We start from the raw sequence: 11009 nt of genomic DNA, 5'->3' as shown, positions 1-11009 counted from the left end.
TTGATACAGAGTGGTCAATGCTGAGACAGATCCTCATAGATGAATGTTTGACTTCAAAGAGAAAATTCTAATGGTTTCCAGTGAAAAACCCTTCCTCCAAAAACCAGGTTTAAAAAAAATACAAAGAATCACTCAGAAACTCAAACCAAGAGCAGGACTTCCAGAATGGCGGAATAGGAACCTCTGAAGATATGCTACTCCATGGAAGCAAGAGAATATTGTCAAAAATTGTCACAATCAACTTTTTCAGAGCTCTGGAAATTTACTGAAGGCTTTAAACAATCTGAATGTCATTTATTCAGGAAAAAATGGCTAAATCATGGTTGGAATAGCAAGTTTTGTAGTGTTTTAACTTGCCTTATTCCATCCTTCTCTCCAGCTCCATGGTTGACTTGAAAACTAAAGGTCTTACAACCATGGTAGCTGTGAAAACCAGCAGCCTGGCAGCCAGTGGAAAGGAGAGAAAGAGTTTGGACCTTTCCAAAAAAACCCCTCCACAGAGAATTGTCACTATTTGATCTGATGGCTTCCTGGAAAAGCTCTCTTCTTAGGGATTATCTTTAGACATGGTTCAGAGCTTACACTGTGCCAACAGCCCTATTCTGAGGGCATTTGTCAAAAACAATCAGCAGCCTGGGATGGCAATACTAGTTAACAGGAAGCTGATCAAAGCACTTAAAAGGAAAAACTGGGGAATGAAATATTCATAGGGGTTTGGAAAAGCTCTGGCATATTCCTGGAATTCTAGATGGCCACATGCATGTGCTGGGTTGTACACACGCCCAAGAAAGACTTGCAGAGGGCTTAACCTCTGATTGACCTTGAGGCTCTGAGCAAGCAAGAAGCAAAAATTGAGGCAAAGTTGTAAGTTGCTGCTGGAGGATTGAAGACATACCCCAACGCACACAAAGTTTCATAGCAAAGGTGGAGAGACTAAGTGGTTCAAACATTAAAGGAAATCTCTGTCCAGTCATTAGCTGGCCACTGAACTAGCCAAGGAGAGACATTAGAGGCACACATGGCAAAGAATGCAGACTTCAGGAAAGTCACTAAACAAACAGAAACAGCAGTAGCAGCAATAACAAAAATGAAAAGCGCAGCAGCAGCAACAATAACGACAACAACCTTGGAAGAAGTTTGATTTTCAGAGTTGATTGATTTCCAGAGTTGATTGATTTCCAGAGTTGCCATATTGTATTATTTAAAATGTCCAGTTTTCAAGAAAAAATTATGAGAGGTGCAAATAAATAGAAATGTATGATCTATTCACAGGAAAAAAGTGGTCAATAGAAACTGTCACTGAGGAAGACTAGTGCGGGACTTGCCATTAAAGACTTTAGGTCAGCTGTTCTAAACGTGTCCACAGATCTAAAGGAAGCCATAGCTAAAGAATGAAAGGAAAGGAGGATGATGTCTCATCAAATAGAAATATAATGAAGAGGCAGAAATTATAAACAAGAGCCAAACAGAAATTCTGGAGTTGAAAAGTACAATAACTGAAATAAAAAATTCACTAGAGAGACTCAACAACAGATTTTAGAGATTTTATAGCCTGAGGAACAGAAAGAAGAAAAATGAATAGGGCCTCAGAGACCTGTGTTGCATCATCAAACATACCAACATATGCATAATGGGAGTTCTAGAAGGAGAGGAGAGATAGACAAAGGCAGAGCAAATATTTGAAGAAATAATTGCCATTAGGTTCCCAAATTTGATGAGAAACATTAATCCACACACATTGTCTAAGTTGGATAAACCCTAAGAGATCCACGTCTGGATCAGAGTCAAACTGTCAAAAGACAAACACAAAGAGAACCTTCAAAGTAGCAAGAGAAAAACAACGCACCACTCACAAACAATCCTCAATAAGATTAGCAGCTGACTTCTCATTAGGAACCATGAAGGGGAAGGCAGTGGGATGGCACATACTCAAGGTGCTGAAAGAAAGCCTGTCAACCAAGAACTCTATATCTAGCAAAACCACCCTTGAAAAAGCACAGAAGAAATTTCCAGATAAACAAAAAGTGAGAGAATTCACCACTAACAGACCTTACCTACAAAAAGTACCAAAGGGAGTCTTTCAGGCTGCATTGAAAGGACATTAGGCAGTAACTCGAATCCACGCAAAGAAATAAAGAGCACTGTAAAGATAATTACACAGGTAAATATAAAAGAGAGTAGGAACTGGCCCAGTGGTGCAGCAGTTGAGTTCCCACATTCTGCTTCCGTGGCCCGGGGTTCACTGGTTCGGATCCCAGGTGTGGACCTATGCACTGCTTGTCAAGACATGCTGTGACACCATCCCACATATAAAGTAGAGGAAGATGGGCACAGATGTTAGCTCAGGGCCAGTCTTCCTCAGCAAAAAGAGGAGGATTGGTGGTAGATTTTAGCTCAGGGCTAGTCTTCCTCAAAAATAAAAGAAAGAAAAAATATATAAAAGTGAGTATAATGAATCTTTGTAATTTTTTTCTTACCCTATCTGCTTTAAAAGACAACTGCATAAGTGAGGAATTATAAAACTGTGTCGATGGGCTTATAATGTATAAAGATGTAATTTGTGTGACAATAATGTACCTAAACATTGGTTAACATAAGAAAATTAATCAAAGTATGTACTATTATTAATACAAGGAATGGCAAAATCACATAATCTTAAGAGATGCAGAAAAAGCATTTGACAAAATCCAACACCCTTTCATGATAAAAACACTCAAGAAACTAGAAATAGAGGAGAACTTCTGAAACCTGATAAAGGACATCTACAAAAAACCACATCTAACATCATCACACTTACTGGTGAAAGACTAAATGGCTTCCTCCTAAGACCAGGAAGAAGGCAAGGAAGTCTGCCCTGACCGCTCTATTCAATACCGGATTAGAGTCTAAGATAGGGCAGTTATGCAAATAAATAAGTAAGGAAATAAATAAAAATAATTCACATCCAGATTGAAGAGAAAGAAGTAAAACTGTATTCACAGATGACATGCTCTAAGGAATTCACAAAATAACTATTAGAACTAATAAATGAGGTCAGAAAGTTTGCAGATACAAAATCAGTATAAAAAATTTCATCGTGTTTATATACGCTAGCAATGAACAACCCAAAAAACAAAATTAAGCAAACAATTTTTTCTTCAATAGCATCAGAAAAAATAAAATACTTAGGAATAAGTTTAATGAAAGAGGGGCAAGACTTGTACACTGAAAACCATAAGACATCATTAAAAGAAATTAAAGAAGATCAAAATAAATAGAAAGACATCCCATATTCATGGATTTGGAAGATTTAATATTGTTAAGATCGCAATACTTCCCAATTGGTCTACAGATTCAATGTAATTCCAATCAAAATCTCACCTGCTTTTTTCTCAGAAATGTACAAGCCAATGTTAAAATTCATATGAAAATGCAAGGGACTCAGAATAGACAATCCAATCTTGAAAGAGAAGAATAACATTAGGGCACCCACACTTGCCAATTTCAAAACTTACTGCAAAGCGATAATAATCAAGACAGTGTGGTACTGGAAATGGAACAGAATTGAGAATCCAGAAATAAACCTTCATGTTTATAGTTAATAGATTTTTGACAAGGGTGCCAAGACAATTTAGTGGGGTAAAAAAAATGTCTTCAACAAATGATGCTGGGACAGCTGGATTTCCACATGCAAAAAAATGAAGTTGGACCCTTACCTCACACACTATATAAAAATTAAATGGATCAAAGTTCTAAACGTAAGAGCTAAAACTATAAAACCATTAGAAGAAATCAAAGGGGTAAATCTTCATGACCGTGGGGACTTGGCAAACATTTAACATCAAACGCAAGAGCAACAAAACAAAAACTAAACACTGGATATCACCAAAATTAAAAACTTCTGTTCTGCAAAGGGCACTATTAAAAAAAATCAAAAGACAACCCACAGAATAGGAGAAAATATTTGCAAATCAGATATCTGATGAGTCTTGCATCCAGAATATATAAAGAACTTATACAACTCAACAATAAACAACAAATAACCTAATGAAAACATGGGCAGCGGATTTGAATAAACATTTCTCCAAAGCAGACATACAAATGGCCAAAAAGCACATGAAAAGATGTTCAACATCCTAGTCACCAGGGAAATGCAAATCAAAACCACAGTAAGATACCACTCCACATACCTGCTAAGATGAATTTAATAAACACGACAGATAATAATAAATGTTTATGAGGATGTGGAGAAATTGGAAACCTCATACATTGCCAGTGGGAATATAAAATGGTGCAGTCACTTGGGAAAACAGTCTGGCAGTTCCCCAAAAGGTTAAATGGAGAATTACCATATGATCAAGAATTCCACTCCTAGGTATATACCCAAGAACTTGGGGGCAATTTGGCAAAATTGATCTCAGTTACAATTCCACATGCCCTTTGATTCACACACTATATTTTAGAAGTCTACCCTATGACTGTGCTGCATGAAGTCGTACCAGGATGTTTATTGCAGCATTATTTCCAGTAAGAAATGACCAAAAACACCTTAAATGTCCATTAAGCAGAGACTTGCATTTACTGTATTACCCAGCAATCACATTCCTGGGCATTTATTAGAGAAATTAAAATGCTAAGTCCACACAAAATTTTGTACACATATGTTTATAGCAGCGTTATTCATAAGATTTCAATTGATGGGTGATTTATATACAATGAAATGCACAAATCTCAAGTTTTACAATTCGATATGCTTTGGCAAACGCACGCACTGCTGTAACCTGCCCTTTATAAGATTTAGAACATTTCTAACACCCTAGAAAGTATCTTTTTGCCCCTTCCGGTTCATCTCTGCCACGTCACCCCACCCCTCAAATCCCAGGGCAATTATTAGTCTGATTTCTCTCATTACAGATTAGTTTTCATATAAATGGAATCACACACTATATGTTGCTTTATGTCTGGCTTCTTTCGCTCAGGCGGGAACATGTCTGAGACTCTTCTGTGTTGTAACTTGTGTCAGTAGTTTGTTTGCTAGAGTCCCATTGTATGGACACACCACGATTTGTTTATTCATTCTCCTTGCGATAGATGTTTGCATTGTTTCTCGTTTTTGTCTTTTATAAATACAGCTCCCATGAGCCTTGCCATATAAGTCTCTTTGTTAGAGATGGGTTTTCCCTTTTGGATAAAAACCTAAGAATGGGATGGCTGGATCCTACAGTAAGGCCTGTGTGTAAATTGATAAGAAATGACCAAACTGTTTTCGAAAGTGTCTGTGTCATTTACTTGCTCACCAGCAAAACTGATGGGCCTATTTGAAATTTTAACATGCAGGCAGTTTTCATGTGCATCTTGGCTATTTGTACATAATTCCTTTGTGAAGTGTTTGCTCAAGTCTTTTGCCTTTTTTTTTTTTTTTTTTTTTTGAGGCAGGTTGGCTCTGAGCTAACATCTGCTGCCAGTCCTCCTGTTCTTGCTGAGCAAGACTGGCCCTGAGCTAACAGCTGTGCCCATCTTCCTCCCTTTTATATGTGGGACTCCTGCCACAGCATGGCTTGATAAGTGGTGCATATGTCCACGCGCGGGATCCGAACCAGCGAACCCTGGGCCACCAAAGCGGAGTGCACAAATTTAACCGCTGTGCCACTGGGCTGGCCCCTTGCCCATTTTTTAATTGGGCTTTTTATTGCGTTGTAGGAATTATTTTTCTTTCTCCAGGTTTATCAAGATGTAATTGACATATCACGTTGTGTAAGTGTAAGGCCAACAAGTATTAATTTGATTCACTCATATATTGCAAAACGATTACCATCATAGGGTTAGCTAAGATCTGCCTCTGGTCACATCATTACCATTTCTTTTGTTTGTTTGTTTGTTTTTTGTTTTCTTTTGTTTTGTTTTTGAGGAAGATTAGCTCTGAGCTAACTACTGCCAGTCCTCTTCTTTTTGCTGATGAAGCCTGGCCCTGAGCTAACATCCGTGCCCATCTTCCTCTACTTTATATGTGGGACGCCTACCACAGCATGACGTGCCAAGTGGTGCCATATCTGCACCGGGGATCTGAACCGGTGAACCCGGGGCTGCCAAGAAGTGGAACGTGTGCACTTAACTGCTGCGCCACCAGGCAGGCCCCACCATTTCTTTTTTGTGGTTAGAATGTTTCACATCTACTCTCTTAGCAACTGTTAATAATGCTAGTTTATTAACTATAATCACTATTCTGTACGTTAGATCCCCAGAACGTACTCATCTTATAGCTGGAAGTTCATGCTCTTTGACCAAGACTTGTAGAAATTCTTAAACATTCTGGCATCAAATCCGTTATTTGATATGTTTTGTGAATACTTTCTCCAGTCTCTGACTCGTCCATTCATTTTCTTACTGGTGAAGTTTAAAATTTTGATGGTCCAATTTATCAATATTTTTCCATTGTAGTTACTGCTTTCCGTGTCTTGTCTAAGAAATAATTTTTTACCCTAAGGTGGTGAAGATATATAGTTTTATTCTAGAAGTTTTAGGTTTAAGTCTATGATCTATCTCTGAATTTTTTTATCAGATGCATAAGTTACAGTTGATATTTAAAAAGTAAATAAGAAAAACATGCGGGAGTCAGTGGGAACAGCCCTGGCCTTGAAGCCCAAGGTGTATCTTGGTTGTGTCCAGCTGGGTGGCCTTGGGCAGGTCACTCCCCAGGGAACGAAGTGGGCCAAGGAGGGGCAATCAGTGACCCACAGAAGGTCAGTACAGATAGGTGGTGCTGGAACCTAATCGGAGAAACGCGCTGCTCAGTGGAGAGGACACACAGCACTCCAGAGCTGGTGCGCAAGAAAGCGCGGAACTCCCCCCACCCCATGGTGAGGAGGGTGGGCTCCCCCTCCACAGCCCCTCAGCCTTCTTTTTGGGGAGCAGTGTCAGCTCCTACGCAGCCATTTAGCCTTCCTGCTGGTTGGAGTCGGCCACCAGAGGGCGCTGTGAGAGCGGGTCTCTAGGCCTGCAGCATGGACGCAGCACTGGGCCCCCACCGCCAGTGCAAGGGTGGTCTTGCCTCTGAGGGGCAGGGGGAGGCTGTAGAGGTCATGCATGGTTCCGTGGGGAGGCGGGAGGAGGGCAGAGCGGTGCCTGCACCCAAGATGTGGAAGGGTCCGCCTCAGCAGGCGTGCTCTCTCAGAACACAGACCTGGGAATGGGGCCGTCAGGAGGACAAAGGCAGCCTTGGAAGGGGAGGAGGGCCTGGAATGAAGGGCAACATGGGGCACATAGCAGAGGCTGGCATCTGTGGTGGGTCGCCCACTGCAGGTTAGGAGGGGATGGTCTACGTGCTACCAGGCCCGGGGAGCGCTTGGACGACTGACTTCTGTTTCAGTTAGGATCAATTCATGACAGGTGGGATGGAGGTGGGGGATGGGAAACTTATCTGTGAGGAGCTCCAGACAGCAGACACGGGGGTAATGAGGGGTTCATGGTTCACCCATGGCCAACCTGGTCACTCCAGCAGCAAGGCATTCTGGGAGTAGGAGAAATGCTGAATTCTGGAGAGGAAGACTTGGCTACAAACCTGTGGCCCTGGGGTGGAGCCGTCTGGCCCAGACAGAGTGAGGTGAGCATGTCCGGTCAAACCTGAGTGTCAGGCAGCCCAGGGGTTTGGGTCTGGGAGACATTGATGGGGGTCCAGCTGTGGAACATTCCACAGAGATGGTGCAAGCCCTGATCTTGAAGCTGGTTGCCCTGGAATTCCATCAGAGCACTGCCTGAAGGCTAGGCTCAGAGCCAGGAATGGGCTGGCAGGGGAACAGGGGAACAAAGGTAGTCACAGGCCACTGGGGCATCAGACAGCACCCACTTTGGCCCAGTATCCTGAGAGAATGTGGACACCTACGTGGGGAAGTCCCTGAAACCTTACTCTCAGGCCCAGGGCTCACAGAGCTGGTTCGGCTCCGTGGGCTGAGGATGGGAGCTGTGAAAACAGCATCTGCTCCTCATTCCAGGGACAGAGACGTGGTGGCCTGGGGCTACGTCACAGCTATGTAGGAAGACTTCCCAGGACTAGGACAGAAGGTGGTCAAGGCCAGCATCCTCCTAGGAAATTAGCCCCAGGACCACAGAGTCCTAGGCTGAGAGGTTGGCAGGAATTGCTGTCGGTAGTTGCAACAGCTTTGGGGCTGGGATCCCAGCCTCATGCAGGCACACTCACCTTCTGTAGTGTTGCCAGAAATCTTACTAAGATCCATTCCAGATGCTCCCCTGCCTGACCCCTGAAAGGCGTCCTGGGAAGAGTTTGAGCTTCTCAGCCTGACAGCTCCAGCCCTCCCTGACTTGGCCCCTGACAACAGCTTTATCTTTTGACTCTCCCACCTCTGGTGGCGTGAACATAGCATTCCTGTAGTCTGATAGAGACCAGACTCCCTGGTACGTTTGCATTCCTCCCTCTGCCTGGAACGTTCTTCCATGTCCTGTCTATCTGATAAGTACTGAGTCATCCCTCAAAACTCTGCTCAAGCATCGCCTTCCTTATGAAGCCTTACCTGGCCAGCTCCAACCTGGTTGTAGATAGAATGCTTGACCGTGGTGACAGACAGTGTAGGGTGTTGCCCACAAATCTGTTCTCCCTTTTACTCCTTGCCAAGAGGGTCCTGATTTTGCCCAAGTATTTGACCCTCAGCAAGGTGACGCTTCATCTGCTCAAGGATAAACCGGAAAGAGGCCACGCCCAACAGGTTAGCCCCATCCCTCTGGCAGTGTAAAACCAGCGCTGGTGGATGTGTGCCCGGCTCTGGCCGTTGTCTGCATTCGCTGCTGGACTGGTTGTCAGAGGAGACGAGCTCATCCAAAGGGGCTCAAATAGGGACCAATTCTAGGCTTGTTGTCATCGCAGTGTCAGAACCTGAAACAGAGACTGGTGCCAAGAGAGTTGAGAGAAGCTGCCTTCCCCATTAGCTCCCTTTCAGGACTGTTTTTATTAAGGTTGGCCATGTAGGCTTCCCTTCTTGGGGTACCAAGAGGCCCAGAGCGTCTTCTCAGAATCAGAGACCATGAAGGATTGGCTCAGGCTCCCCGGCTAGTTGGGTCTTCTGGCCCCAAAGTCTGTGCTCTTGTTTGTTGTTGTTCATTCAAAAATGTTCGTTGCACATGAAAAGATGCTCAACATCACTAATCATTAGGGAAATGCAAATCAAAGCTACAATGAGATATGCCTTACGCCAGTCAGAATGGCTATAATTACCAAGAGACCCAAAACAACAAATGTTGGAGAGGATGTACAGAAAAGGGAACTCTCATCCACTGCTGGTGGGAATGCAAACTGGTGCAGCCACTATGGAAAACAGTATGGAGATTCCTCAAAAAATTAAAACTAGAAATAACACATGACCCAGCTATCCCACTACTGGGCATCTACCCAAACAACTTGAAGTCAGCAATCCAAAGTAACATATGCACCCCATGTTCATTGCAGCACTGTTCACAAGAGCTAAGACATGGAAACAATCCAAGTGCCTATCGACCGATGATCGGATACAGAAGATGTGGGATATATATGATGGAATACTACTCAGCCATAAAAAAAAACAAAATCATCCCATTTGCAGCAATATGGATGGACCTGGAGGGTATTATGCTAAGCAAAATAAGCCAGACTGAGAAAGACAAACACCATATGATTTCACTTATATGCATAATATAAACAAATACATGGACAGAGAAAACATTTCAGTGGTTACCAGGGGAAGGAAGGGGGTGGGGGGTGGGCACAGGGGGTGAAGGGGAGCTCTTGTGTGGTGACAGACAAGAAATAATGTACAACTGAAATTTCACAATGATGTAAACTGTTATGAATCTCAATTAAAAAAAAAATGTTCGTTGAATGTCTGCTACTGTATGTGCCAGGCACCGAATGTTCACCCATGAATAAAAACAAGTTCTTGCTCTCAAGGGGCCCACAGCTTTTTTGAGGGAGACACATAAACAGATAATTATCCTCAGATGCCAGAAAGGCAGTGGTTCCATGTAATAGAGAGACTCAGTGGTTATCAAGAGCATCCACTTTGGAGAGTTTAAGCAGAAAAGGCATTGATGACAGGCCAGTGGATGGCTCACAGAATCCTGTGCGAATGAACACGATGTCTCCAGTCACACTGGAGGACGAACTCCAAACTCAGTTTACCAGACCAGGTTCCGCCCTTCCCCACCAGCTGGCATCGCAAAGGAGGAAAATGGATCCAGCCTCAGAGAATGAGAAAACTTGGACCTGAGGATAGAGAGGGAGCACGAGGCTGTATAACCTCCTGTGGAGAGTTACAAAACAAAGCAACACTGTCCATTATGGAGCTGTCACAGGGCCCCATGCAGCAAATATCTAGCCTCTTATGTTTTTCCTTTGCTGAAATCGAACTGACCACATCCCAAATTATCTTTAAGAACATAGATGTGTAAAAAAAAAAATCCCAAAGAGCAATTGCAAAAGTACCTTAGGAATGTGTCTGCTTCCTTACAAGTGCCCCAACGGTTATTCCAGCAAAAATGCTTTGAAGGGGCAGAGGACACCACCATGTCCTGGCCAAGTCTCTTCGCCAGCCACTGCCCGCTTTGCCAGCTGCCGGGAGAGTCAGCTGATGACCCCTAGTTGGCCCCCTTTCTGGAGAATGTCCTCAGCTAGACAGGAGCCACCTCACAGGGACTCACATCACCCCTCGTGCTGCTGTAGCTGTGACCCCAGGGAGAGAGCATCACTTTACGGGGCGAGGGAGCTCCATCCCACTCCATCGGGAGCCATGGATGACTGTGTGCTCCTGCCAGGACACATTCCCTTGGGGGCACATAGTAGGACCCAGCGATGTTTCCTGGGCCGTCTCTCTGCCTGCAGTTTTCCCCAGGCTCTCGTCTGGCCACGTCAGGCCGGTTTTGGGGCGGGTCTCCAGAGAATCCCGGGCACAGAGAGCCACAGTCCCAAGGGGTTGCAGGGCAGGGGAATTCTGTAAGTCCTTCCTAAAGGGCTGTGGCAGAAAGTGACTCAGCACTGAAAGAAAGTCCAG

Source organism: Equus caballus, chromosome 1, assembly GCF_041296265.1.
Source record: "Equus caballus isolate H_3958 breed thoroughbred chromosome 1, TB-T2T, whole genome shotgun sequence".
Classification (NCBI taxonomy): Eukaryota; Metazoa; Chordata; class Mammalia; order Perissodactyla; family Equidae; genus Equus; species Equus caballus.
This window is presented reverse-complemented; position numbering follows the sequence as displayed.